Source organism: Corvus kubaryi, unplaced genomic scaffold, assembly GCF_017639235.1.
Source record: "Corvus kubaryi isolate FWS band 111438036 unplaced genomic scaffold, C.kubaryi_AGA036_p1.0 132, whole genome shotgun sequence".
Classification (NCBI taxonomy): domain Eukaryota; kingdom Metazoa; phylum Chordata; class Aves; order Passeriformes; family Corvidae; genus Corvus; species Corvus kubaryi.
Genome location: NW_024580666.1, coordinates 10,354,750 through 10,369,100, shown reverse-complemented (window position 1 = coordinate 10,369,100; position 14,351 = coordinate 10,354,750). Strand labels below are relative to the sequence as shown.

Genomic DNA, 14,351 nt, shown 5'->3' with positions numbered 1-14,351 from the left:
TGAACTGCAATTTGGCCTTTATGTTATAAGGGAAGAAAGCCACAGGACTGCTGGGAGCAAATGGATCAATTAAACAATGTTCTTTTGTAATGAGGATTACATCATTCTGCCAGTGATAAAAATCTGTAACCGAATCTGTCACTAATGATGTATGCCATCTTCTTAGCCCCACGATGCTAACCTATCAGGGGGCAACTATAAGGCTTAACTTTCTATTGATCCTTGAATGTTCTGTTTCAGAATTCAGTAAAAAAATGAAAAAGCAGCTCATTATAAAATTTTAACTTTATGATCAGAGGCTACCGGAGGCTGAGAACAGCAATTTCCAGAGATGGAAATACAATTTTGGGGCTTGGGGCATCAACCACTCTAGGACGCCTGTTCAGTGTTTGACCACCCTCCAAAAGTAGTAAAGAACCATTCCCATGCATCCTACCACTGGATTTCAGGGAGAAGATCTCAGCACCTCCCTCCCCAATTCCTCTCCTCAAGAAGCCGCAGAGAGCAATGAAAGGCCCTGAGTCCCCTTTTCTCCAAACTAGACAAGCCTGAAGTCCCTAGCCACTCCTCACAGTTCCTGACTTGCAGCCCTTTCACCTGATTTGTTGCTCTTCACTGGATGCATTCAAGGACCTTCACATCCTTCTTAAATTAAAACCTTCCAAAACTGCAGAGTGCTAAAGGAGAGGCTGTACCAGTCCTGACTGCAGTGGGATAATCACATCTTTTGACTGGTCAAGCAAATCTGAACAAGCAAAGAAAAGCAAAACCAGAAATGCATTCGCTATTTCTTATGCAGTGTCAGGCAGGTGTTCTTTGTGGAAAGAAAGTCCACAGCACACATAATGTTTACTTGGAAAGACAAAACTGGAAAATAAAACCTGGGGATTTCTTCTATGCAAGTCTTTGATCTGTCCAATCTCTACAAAGACCTTTATGTCCTTACCCACTAGTTTGGCTTTACGGATGATTTTGCCGAGTGAAAGAGGCTGCACTCAGGATTCCAAATATGTTTGTGAAGCGCAGTTATTTTGGATTTGAGGAAAGGACAGCAAACCAATTCATGTGCTTGGTCAGCAAACCAAGCCAAACCAAACCAAAACTAAACAAAGCATAATGTTCTACTGCATACCATCATGATTTAACCCCAGCAGGCAAATAAGGATCCCTAAGCCACCCACTTATCAGATCCCCCTGTCTTCCCAGTGGAGGGCAGAGAAGCATAAAGAAAATGTAAAACATCATAGGTTGAGATAAAACCAGTTTAATAATGAAAACAAAATAAAATACATTACCACTACTAACAATAGTTGTTATGAAAGGAGAGAAGGAGAGAGGTGCAAAACCCAAGAAAAACAAGTGATACACAACACAATTGTTCACCACCCACTGACCAATACCCAGTCCATCCCTGAACAGCAATTAGCAGTTCCCAGCCAAGTCTTCCCAGTTTATAGACTGAGCATGGCATTCTGGGGTGTAGAATATTCCCTTGGCCAGTGGCACCCAGCTGTCCTGGCTGTGCTCTCCTTCAGGTTCTCGTGGACCTGCTCACTGGCAGAGCATGAGACAGTGAAAAAAGCTTTATTTAAAGTAAGCACCACTGAGCAACCACCAAAACGTCAGTGTGTCATCAGCATTATTCTCTCTCTATATATACACTGAATAAATAACAGTGCACTTTAGCAGGTACAGGGAAGAAAATTAACTTAATCTCAGGTAAAATCAGGACACATACCTTCCCAGAATACCTCAGGATTGCCTCCAGGGCAGATTTGATCCTTTAAAAGTATTGGAAGGCTGAGTCCTCCTATGGTGTCTGTACAAGTTTGCACAAGGAAGGCGATCTCTGTTCACAGACCTGCATTCTCAAAGATGGATGAATTTTAGAGCTGACAAAACTGACAAAGTGTGGAGATGAGGTAATCTTACATCTACATGGAGAGGACAGAGGAACGTATTTCTCTTTTTCTGGGTAAATGCTATCATAGTAATTACTGACAATACATCCATTCCTAAATATTTCTGTTGTTCAGTTCCATATTATCCAAACATTCTTCAAAACCAACAAAATAAAACTAGATATCATAGGCTGGTAATCACAATTCAGTCTAGTCACTATTTCTTCATTTTACTTCAGATGGCAAGCATAATTTAACCCATTCAAAAGCAGGAACTAATCATTTAAATTACATTCTTCAGTGCTTTTTTCTTCCTTTTTATCTTTTTTCTGTTAAGCTGACATTAAAAAATGTTACAGATAGTTACCCCTAAATTTTATACAACAAATTTTGCATGTAACATTCAAATCTCATTTACAGTCAGAGAAAGAACACCTTATGTATAAATAAACACAAGAATTTATTGCTAATACAACTGATATCTTAAGAGTCCAAACATTAGTCCAAATCTGTTTCTCATAGAAAAAGAAAGAATAATCATGTGGTCTAAAAACTACAGTTATATACAATATATAATAAAGTTATATGAACTTACCCTACTTCTTGCAGTTATGTTCACCCTTCCCCTGCTCCTCTGGGTGCCTTCACTCTGGTGCTGGTGATGAATGCCAATGTTAGCAGCTAATTGCCAGCATGCAAGTCCTTTGCCAGGAGGAATATGATAATTATGTTGACGATTTCTTATTCCTCACTTTGGGATCAATTTATATATTTTTTATATGTTTGTTAACATATATGTATACATTTTTGCTTTCTTCATTGGTCTGCAGCTTCTCATTACATCCAAATTTACTCTATATGGTACCTATTACATGTAAGAGACCATTTCTTTGAACTCTTTGTTAAACATAAAATCAGCTTTATCAAGCCCCAGTTTTCCATGTCTTTGAGTATTTTGAGGAGGTTTGCAGCTGTGGGTTCTCCAATGCCATAAATGCAAAGCTGAGTGGTTATTATAATTTATAATGGAACACAACAAGTGGAGCACAATGAAATTGGTATTAAAAATGGAGGAAGGTAAGAGAAAATCTAAAAAAATAATGGAAGGCAGGAAGGCAGGAAGGAAGGACGGAAACTGACTTGAAGTTCAAGCCCAACCCTAAGCATTTCTAAGGCTTGAGGGAATATTTTCCGGTTGGCATCCCTTCAGATTTCTCTTTTGTAAGACTACAGACCCCATCGATGAACAGATGTCTTTGAGAATTTCTGAAGAGCTGTCAGTACCATCAGTATTTCTTTTAGTTGGCTGAATAAGTCTTACAAAGTATCAGTGAATCAGGCTTTTAAAATGTTATGTACTGTGATTTGTGTGCACCATCTGAAATATCAGTCTTTATCATTTTAGGAGGTGTTCTTGCCTACAAGAGAAGAAAAAGCCATAAAGCTTTTCATTCCCATTATGGTTTTAAGTAGAAAATATATTGCTATGTACATATAACACATTTGAGTAAAAGTAGCCCTTGGGACTTCAAATCTTTATAATTTCCATATTATTATCACTTCTGGGGGTTCAATCATAACAATATCTTAACACAGGATTGTTGTTTGTTTTCAAATATTTGCTCATCCTTCTCTGATATAGGCAACTAACTCTCATTGTTGAGAACTTAAGAATTTAACAAGGTTGGACTGGGTTAGATTTTGAGAAGAAAACTTCTGCAGCTTTCTTTGAGGGGGAAAAAATCTCTGAAGTGCTTTACAAAGTGGGATCATGATACAGCATTGATAAAAATTTGCATTGTACTTGTAAGATAATTAAATATCATTTATTTCACCATGCAGTACAGAATATAAAAATGATATTATTTAACTTATGAAACAAGAGTAATATATAATTTATTATAATACCTTGTATTTTAATTTTTATATTTGTAATTATTATTATATTTCTTGTATGTCACGCACTTGAGTTTAAATTTTTCCCTTGCTTATTGGCATGAAAAATACATCCTTACATCCCTTTTTTTAAGTTGTCTTTGCTTGAGGCTGTGCCTGCAACTTACAAAGACTATCAAAGGAAAATTGTGCCTGAGATTCAAACTGTACTGAGCTGGAGGGATACAGCATTCTTTTAAAGTTTACTTTAGAACTTTAAGTCAAGAATATTTTTTATAAATTCAATCAGTTTCAGTCATCTCTAATACATGAAACAGCATTTGAGTTTTGCTGGTGAGTTGATGTTTAGTTTTCTACAAGATTTGCAAAGAATCTCTAAAAGAGGAGAAGAGCAAAGAGCCTTTAAAGTCCAATAGCAACCTGGAATAATTTTAAGGTTGAAGTGGAATATAACATTTTTCTTTGCCACTTTTTTGCAAAGAAGTAATATTTTGGGACACACAAAATGTTTTGCTTGCTGTATAGTTTCTCAGAAAGAGAATCCATAAAGCTTAATAAAATATTAGTTTGGTCATTATAAGGATTATTTGAAAGTTAAAAATAGTAATTTCGTCCATGATCGGAGAGAGAAAAAAATGTGAAAACAGAATATTTTAGCATTGGATTATGGAATCAAACACTAGAGGTTTGGTATATTTATATTTTGGTTGTGGACAAATGCTCTTTGTTCCATTGCAATTTAATAGTTTGCATCTCCTCTATCACCTCCTGGTTTATAGTGCAGGAGCATCTCCATATTTCCTTTTGGGGTATCCACCTTTGTCACCTACCAGCAAGGATGGTAGAATTTCCCAGCTATCTAGCTAGTCTCATATTTTGTGCTGGCATTATACGCTGCAGTAAGAAGCTTGACTCATACCTATGCATATTTGCATAAGTTGCAACTTCTATCCTGTGCTCTCCAGAATCTTATTCAGGGGTCAGAATGTGTCACATCTCCTTTTCTGTACACACCCATCTGAGCCCACAAATAGGAAAGGAAATGTGAGGGAAATGTTTGTTTGAGACCATTATAAAATAATCTTCTCCCAAAAGCACTTAGATAAATTTCCATTGCATTGCGCTACTTGCTTACTAGTTAACACTTGGATTTAGGTGAAATTAAAGTTGTTTTTATTAATTTAATTTCTGGTAAATGTTAAGAAATTTGGCACACTGTTTTGAGTGACAGCACTTTTCTTGAAAATAACAACCATACTATTGTATATGATACATATCACTTCATTTCTAAGAAAAAAAAATCATCTGTATTAAAAAATCTTGTATAATGAGTCTTTCTAACTTTATTATGTTATTGAAATTTGAAAAGCAAGTCATTTTTTTTCTTATTTTTATCTTAGAAAATAATTTTGTGAAGCTGAGATTTTGTGTACTTCTAGTGCAAAAAGCCCTCTGAGAATTGATCTGTTGTGCTTTGCCTCTAAGAAATTTTTTACAGCACTCACAAGTAAGCTGACATACTTTCATCAACCTTTGTGTTATTTTTTAGAAGCAGCTGTTCCAAAAAACATAAGTGGAATCCACATTAAATGCTTTGCTTCTTGAACCCAGCCAACACAAGAATGAGTCATCCCTGCCAATCTACTGATTTCTTGCCTTTGAGAAAATGTATTTTCCAGAAACAGCATCTGTGCCACTATCATAAAGGAATAATAAAGTGTTAGAAAAGAACTAGAGCTTTTCCTTTCAAGAATTCCACAAAGAAAACTTTCTCCAAAATGAAACCTACATATCATACTGTGCCTTTACCTCTTCCATGTATGCAGTGTAAAGGAAAAAATTAAATCTGTAGAGGACACAGTTCTTCAAGGTGCTGAGTGCCAGCTGAAAGCAAAGGCAAATGCATATAATTCTTTTGGGATGTCAGCAAAACTTTGACGATGGTTAGTGTTTATGAACGAAAATGACAGTTTTTCCTCCAATGGCAGAATGCAAAGAGATCCCTTATTTCCACTCATACCTGATAATATGAAAATAAAAATAAATAAAATTCAACTTGAAATTTTGTCCCCATGTGTATTAGAGGGTGGGTCAGCAAAGGGGGCATATTGCCCTGTTGTTATTCTGAATAACCCTGAACACTTCTTATTGCAGTATCCTTGCCAGGAGTTGCACTTGACTCCTATATACCTTAGAGAAATGAAATAATTTGCTCTCACAGTTCAGTTGATGGATTTCTACCCTAATATTAAATCCAGGCTGATGAATTGAATGTCCTATTACATTATTGCCTATATCCCACTTAGGACCCTTATTTTTTTATAAGCTCTAGTGAAGCCTTCACAGCAAAGAATTCAGACCATGAAATCCAAATTTTTGGTGTTTTCTAATTGTAATTTTTTGAGCTCAGTGTAAACAACACGTGACATTAAAAATGTGCTAAAAAAGGCATAGCCCCATGACTTACTATTCAGTCCCATGGGCTCCCCCGTGTTTAGAGATACTCTTCAGGTCCAGTGATGCCACTGTCAGAGACTGAAATATTACACCTTATGACTTAAACAATTTCACAAAGGACTTTTAAAACTGTATTACAAAAGCTGCTGAGAAGACTACCACACCCTGAATGGGGTTCTGAGAGGCCCTGGACCGCTCCCTGATGAAGATAAGATAAAGTAACAACTCAGGGCTGGGGACATTCACAGAGCACAGGCTTAACACCTCCAAGATGGTGACCACAGCCCCAGGGCTATCAGCTGCCAGGCTGGAACAGACCCTCGAACCAAGGGGTGGAGGGAAGAGAGGCTCTGGGTATCTGGGAAAGGCCTGTGGTCAGAGGTGCAGTGACCGCCCATCCTCCACTGTGCAGAGGAGCCCAGCTGAGGGGTCCTCACCAGGGGAGAAGCTGCACCCATGTGAAGGACAGAGGGGGTGACATGGCCCATCAAAGGCTCCCCCAAAGGGGTCCCCAGACCCTGCACCAGAGCACCAGAGATGATGCAACAGACCCTCAGTGTTGCAAGGGACAGTGTCAAGCCAGCCCCTGCAAGGGGAGACACGTGGGTGTTCCCACCTGGCCCAAAGTGTATATTAATCCACGGGATTCTGTACTCTTTGGTGTGTGCTGTGGTGGCGTGTGGCGGTGCGGCCACGGCAGCGACGGGGGACCCTCACCACCAGCAGACCAGATGGAGTGGAGCAACGAGACATCGTTGGGACCCTCAGATGGGTGATGTGCTTCCACCTAACCCCTGTCACCTCTCCCTGTCCCCTCTCCCTGTCCCCCCACCCCCCACACACACTTCTTCATCTCTTTCTTTTCTCTTTCTCTTCGCCTCTCTACTATTAAACAAAAGATACCATTTTTTTGGCACCAACATCTAACCTCATTTGGTTTTAATCTGGTTTTGGGTATATTTTGAATGTTCAAAGTTCTTTCCAGTTTATACACAGAGACTTAATTTTCTTTGCTCTTCTGGGTTTAAACCAGATTGCACAAGCCACATATGGCATTCCAATTTAAATAATGTGAAATATATCAATTGTTACCCAAACCTATGAAGATAATCGATGCAGAGTTTTTAACATGTCTGACTACACATACTTCTGTGTCATTTTTAGCAAGTTTTGTCAGTAATTGATTCAACTTTTACTTACTGAAACTGTTAATATTTCTTACTTCAGTAAGTTAATAAACTTACTGAAACTGTTAATATTTCTAAGCTGGCAGAGGAATAAATAAACAATCATAGAGTTATAAACAGTTTTAAAAATTGCTTAACTGGTGTAATTACAGTATGAATTTCTTTGCCTGTTTGTCACATTGTGTTTGAATTCAGCATGGCATACGTTCAGTGGAAGGTCCTTCAGATATTAACCCAGGAGGTGCAGAGCAGACTCCAGCTTCTGCAGGATTTTCAGCTCTGTTGTGGGCTCTAGGAGATGATTTCTTGGGTAACCTTGTTAACAATCGGGAAGAGTCGTTCCAGATAGAAATAGGTGACCTTTTTTTCACCTGGGAAATGGACTGTGCAGGCATTTAAAGATAGCTGCAGCTTTCTTCCAGGTTTCAGCTATTACAGTCAGCAATTTCTCGGGCACTATGATCCCAGGAATCTACCATGAGGACACAACATAGAGACTTGAGTTTCAACAGGACCTGTATAATCAGAAAGGCCTACAAATCCATTAAGTCCTTTAACGTTCCTTAAATACTTAGGGAATATAATTCCTCACTTTGGCTAGAAGAAAACTGGTAAGAGCCTTGAGAATTTGCATTTCTCACTTTTATTTTTTTTTAAAGTTTATTGTGTTTTGTTATTCATGCCGACATTTATGACTCAAAAGTTAGCACTTTCTTTTTGTTTGGTTTTTATGCTTGTAAAAAGTAAAGAATCAGCCTGCTGAAAGATACCCAGTTAGAAACAAATAGTTTTCCCTTTCTGAAAGCAGCAGGATTTAGCAAGTTTGGTTTAAATAAAACCTACAATGCAGCAAAACCAGAGTCCCACTCCTACACTGGAAGCAAGATCTGCTTTTCCTCATAATTTCCTTAATGCTTCTTTATTTTTCTTCTCTTTTGTTGTTGTTTTGTTTGCTAGTACATAAATCAATTCCTCATTATTCATTTTTCATGCTATACATATAATAAGGACTTTAGAAATTGAATGATATTTTGAATATATTGAAACTTCCCGCATTTAATTTTCTGGATTTTGCCTCAGTTCTTGTCAGAAACATGCTTTGGGCATTTAATGAGTCTCTGTGTCCCATACCTGATGTGCCATATGTGCTTGCCTGCAGGCTTTTAATTTACAGCAAGGTATCTTGCTAATGAAATATCTTTCTACGTTGTTTCTCTTTCCTTAATAATCCACCCAGGTATTGCTACTATGCTTGTCAAAAATAAAAGAAGTCCCTAACTCTAGTACTAAATTTGCTGCAAGAATATGAACCCAGAAGATGGAACTGAAAATCCTGCTTACACATGTAGTTATGTCCCCTGAATACAGGGGTATCTTAAGTTGACTGGCAATAAAAATTTAAATTAAAAACATTTTAATTTTTAATCTGTTTTTATTTTTATATATTATTTTGCTCTTTCATTTAATCTCTATACTGCTTAACAACTTCTTTTTTTCCCTATTGTGCCTTTACAATGTTGCCCTATAAAATGCCCTTTTCTTTTCCCTTTCATCTCCCTTATTTCTCTTTCTTTTTAATTAGCAAAAACTTAACTTCAACAAACTTTCTTCAAGGTTACCCTGATGGGAAGGAAAGTGGTCTCATTTTCCTTGCAGAAAGGCTAATTATTCAAAGCTTCAGAGATCTTGTTACTCTGCCTATACAAATGTTGAACCCGTAGGAGATTCTTAATCCAAGAAGTACCTTAGAAATTGCCACTTCTGTTGTTCTCGTGATTAAACTCATGGGAAGGGGTTACCTCCAAGCAATATAAATATGCATTTTTAATAATACTCATAAAAGGAGATCTGCAGGAACCAAGATAAGGCAAAAAAATGGTAGGTTGTTTCATTCTATTGCTTTGAATGGTCCCATTATATTTTAGTTATTGCACTTGAGATATTTAATTCAAAGCAGTGATTACAGAGTGATCAAGTGCTTCCTCTTAATTAAGGTTTCAATAAGAATTCCATTAGTAGCCTGCTTCTATATCTTCTTTCTTCTTTCTTTCCCCTTCTCCCCCCCCCCCCCTTTTTTTTTTTTTTTTTTAACCTCTGGGTATTATTTTTTGTCTTAATTTTTTTTTTCAGTTGAACTTTTAAAGTGAATTAAAACTATCCTGCAAGTATGAATAAAATTGATCAAGTCGTTCCCTAGAGGGTAATTCAGAATTGCTTTTTTTGAAATGGATTTCAGCCAGGTAATTTTTTTTCTCTTGTAAGCACTACTGATAATCACTTTTCTGGAGGGAAAAGTAAAAATTACAATGTATCTTTATCCTCAATTCTTCCAGAAATCTGTCCTTTGTTTAGTGTACAGCCACACAAACAATGCCTTTTCATGTGGTTTGTTCATGTGAAATGTGCTCCCTGATCACAGCAAGAGTGGGAGAGGAGCAAGACAACCAGAATGAGGGTTAAACTGATTATGTTTGCACAAATAGAAGTGATTTATTTTTTCAAGTTCCTTAATTGCTGTCCCATAGATGTTACAGAGGCTTTTGTAGTCCTGGTATGTAAACTCATGCTATATTAATGCTTAAACTGATGACTCATCAGCCCCAGTTCTGGTAAGAATTCAGAAGCTGGGACCAGTCCATAGGGAGCATGTCATGCATTAACATAGCTGAAGCAAAATGCAGAGCTGAATCCTGAGGCTTACTGACAGGCTGGTTAAGAAGTCTTGAAAGTGAAGACAATATTTAGCCCACATTTTGTCAAATAACTCTCTCATGACATGTTTTTATCTCTCCAACATATTTAGTCACTTCATTTACTGAAGTTCTTTTCAGATTGTTGTATTTTTTTGTAGAGGGTAAAGAGAAAATTCAGAGGAAAAGAACACAGATTTAATATACTCAGGGTGGATCTAATTGGGAGTTCTTTCCTGCAGATGTATATGAACTGCATGGGAGAGAGATTGATCTATATTGCAACTTTGTAAACTGCTTCCAGAAGCAAGTGCTTTCAAAAAGAATTCTCTGCTGCAGAATGGATATGTTCTTAAATTACTGACTTAGAAAACTTTTCCTATCACATTTATGCTTGACGATTCAGGTTTATTTTGTGGTGTCTTTTTTGGCTTTCTAAAGAGTTGGGTTTGTTTGGTGTCTTTTTTGTTGGTTGTTTTGTTGTTTTTTGTTTCTCTCACATGAAGTGATTGGGACCAAGTTTACTACAGAAAACTACAGAAATTTTGGGGAGTTTGAGAATAATTCAAAAGGGCTTTCCCCAAGCTTTATAGAAGTTTTAGGAGAACCAGAAGCTCTGATGTCTTATTCAGAAGCAATATAGTTGTATAAAAATACCCACCTTTAATAGTGTTTGTTTCTTCAAGTCTTGAATGTTTCTGGTATTATGGTCCTATTACAGCATTTGTGTTATGGTCACATTCATTCTTGGAATTTTAAAGAGAACAGCAAAACACAAGATAAAGTCATTGATTTCTCTAATCTGCTGGTCCTAAACTTGTTGCCATTTTGGAACAAAGAGCTTCATGTATATTTGATTGCTGAAGCTGAACAGCAGGACACTGCATGGGATGTGTGAGCTCTTATTTCACTCCCACGTTGTCAAGTGATCCCTAGTGCCAAGCTGATGGCTCAGAAAAAGCCTACTCCCTTAACTGCATAAATAGGAATTGGCTGTTTGTAAGGGGATATGCAAAACACTGTTTGCTTTTTATTGACATTTCCCTTCCTGCAGCACATTTCAATAAAGGTCATTCCTTCTGTTCCTTCTGTTTCTTCTACTGATGATTCAAATTACACTTAGTGTTGTGAATAGAAATACAATGCCATTAACACCCTATGGTGCTAACCTTTATTTTAATGAAATATTAATTCCTAAAGAACTAGCAAGCTGGTAAGGGGGGTGGAGTGGGGATAGATGGGCTGGCATGCATAAGTTAGGTTGGTTGAAGCTAAAGGGACAGGAATAGAGTGGCTGAATGTGGCTGCCTTCAAGCAGTCCTTCTATTCTGGGTATTTAGGTGGATTTAAATATTAAATGATTCTTAGGGAGTGTTTTGGCAGACAACTTAATCATTCTCTCTCGCATTAATTGTCTTTAAATATTAAGTTTTCTTTGAGACTAAGATCTTCAGGACAAGAACCAAGCCTTCAGGTATTCCCTTACAGAGGCCAGTGGAATTCTGCATATTTTTAAGTCTGAGCACTTTCATAAATGAACATTAATTAAAACTGATAGTTAATCTTCCCTAACTCTTTCCAGTAGTCTGGAAATTGGGGGTTTTAAAGATAAAACCATTATATTGTTAATTATTTTATTGGGAAAAAAATGTGCCCTATATCTTGTGCTCTTTCAGATAATGTTGAATAGCCTGTCACTATAATTTACCAAAATTATCATCAATGAATGTGCAGTCAGATATAGGTGGGTAAGTGATAGGCAAGTAGAGATGTAAATGTGTGTGAGACAAAGAAAGAACACTTATGTGAAGCTAAGATGGAAGGAAATAAAAAGAATAGTTTTGGGGAGATGACAGCCACTTTGCAAAAAAAAAAAAAAAAGATTCTGCACAAGAAAATTGTACAGACTTGTTCACTCTTTCTTGATATGCAAAATCCTTCAGTGTATTATCCCATGTTTTGACACACCGGCATTATTTTGTACTTGAACTGTGGTAGATGCAAATATTATTTTGTACTTGAACTATGGTGTGTTGTAGGTGTTGAGGAAAACTGCAGCCTAGTGCCTTCAAAAGAATATAATTACCACTGGGAGAAGAAAAGGGTATAATCAACACCTTTTTGCTTTTAGGATGGATCTTCAAAGAATTATGATTAGGATTACAAAATGTCATTTCCTATGGTACTACAGGTTTCATATCATTACTGCTGAGCAAAATTTTTTCAAGAGAAGGTTAAATTTTCTGTGGTCTCTTGCCTACACATAGGATATCACCAACTTCTCAAATCTGTATTGGGAAGCTGTCAGAGCAGGGTTCAAAGCTGCTTCATTATGCACACTGAAATTTGATTCTTTGAAAAGATTTGTCTAACCTGCACAAGAAGTATACTTTGAAATTAAGAATATTGCAATTCGCTATATAGAAATAAATGGAAAAGAGATCTGCTACTTGGTATCCTGTGCTACATTTTGCGCTTTTTTTCCACATGGGTGCTTGGAATAGAAACATTGAAATTAATTAATTTTTCATATCTGTAAATATTATCAAATACAGCATAAAAATACCTCTCTTTTTGTACAATAAAGATTAAATATATTTAGTAAGTTAGTGTATTTATTTAAGTGTTCAACAACGATAGAGAAAATCATTCTTATTTAGAGTAGGAAAGTCAAAACCATAGTTTCTTCAAGTTAAAAATGTTTAGATAGAAACAGTGAGGAAGACAGTTCACTTCTGTCAGGTTTTGACCAGTACTTCAGGTGTATCATGTTTTGGCCTCCTATTTGTAAGACATACAAAATGACTGTGGTGAAGACAGGTATTTTTGGGGGTGTGTCAAGACTGTGTTAGCTAGTGTTTTTGATGTTTTTCATAGGTTTGACAAGCATTTATAGTGTGCAAACTGACAAGAGTGTTGCCTTTCTGTCAGCTGAGTTGGAACCAGTACAAATGATTACCAACACATCCACCCTGGCAGGGGAAAATGTCTATAGAAGACAGAAAGCAAAATAAAAAGTATTCTTCAATTAACAGCTGCCAGAGCAGAGAAACTTGATCTTCAATATCAGCTTGTCACTTAATGTTTCAAGTATATTGTTTTTTTAGGACAATCATGTAAAGAGATGGTTTAGAACACTTCTAACTAAGGGTCTTCAAGGAGGGGTGGTACTTGCAGGTCCTTGGAGTTTCAATACACTGCACATCTTTCTACTCCTCCACAATTTATGTTAAGAAACATCATAAGGAACTTTAAGCCCTCTGCATGTATTATTTTTGTTCTCCCACATACATTCAAAGTTGTTGTGTTGGGCCTTTGACATAAATTAGACAAGTGTCTTTCATTCTGGTTTTGTGGCTATATTTTCTTTAAACCTGACCTGTGTCTACATTCCCTGCACATATCTGGTTATGAATTATATTTGCTTCCCTGAAGAGACTTTAAGTAAAGTGCTTTTTCTTTCATTTTCAAGCTCTCTTCAAATATTTTGTTTCTTTTACAGACAAATAAAATCAGATGTTACCATATTTTGAATACCAAGAGTGAAAGACCACATATTTTCCTTGAAAAGGAAACAATTTCAGCATATTTTTCTCTTTGAGATTAAAAAAACTCCAAATATTTTCCAAATTTGATTATATTTTCTTTTTTCTAAAATTTTCAAATCACAAATTTTATTAAAAAGTATTTTTCTAGTTAAAAAAAATACATTAAAAAGAAAAAAAAAAGGTTAGATGAATGGTCCTATTAAGTTCTCTTCAGTATTAGAGAGATTGCAAATGTGTAGTATTTGGACCTTAATTTTTATTTAGGCCCACTCTTGGGAAAGGAAAAAAAAGTGCAAAACCAAATCACAGTCCTTTAGTTTATAGTATTTCTATTTTACTTTTCATTTAAGCCAAACAAAATTATTGGACGTGGTTTAGGATGAGAAATTTGCACACAAGGATCCCTGTCCATTGTTGAAACACAGCTATTCCTATGGGTTAGGGCACAGTGATCAAGGGCCAGTATTTCACTTTCTGGATAAGAAAGGAAGGTGAAAAGAAATATATCGAGTTTGTGGGTAAAGTTTCTAATACCAAAAAGACTACTCAGATATGCTATCTACAAAGTGCAATGTCCTAGTCACAGTTTATGAGACACTCTTCAGTGACCAGAGGTTTCATGTGGTGACTCACCTATCTGATGTTAGAAGTAGATTTTTTGCTTATTGCAAG

At 36.5% G+C, this 14,351-nt stretch overlaps 2 long non-coding RNA genes across 5 annotated transcripts in view; one reads left to right on the top strand and one right to left on the bottom strand.

Annotated features, from left to right (window-relative positions):
* LOC121666558 overlaps positions 1-14,351 on the top strand; it is a 199,701-nt gene that overhangs the window by 10,332 nt on the left and 175,018 nt on the right. The gene's annotated exons all lie outside the window — the stretch shown is intronic.
* LOC121666574 lies at positions 1,301-5,684 on the bottom strand. Its single transcript, XR_006016698.1, has 3 exons — positions 2,497-5,684; positions 1,739-1,861; positions 1,301-1,554 (listed from the first exon to the last, which is right to left on the bottom strand). It is a non-coding gene; the product is annotated as an uncharacterized LOC121666574 (long non-coding RNA).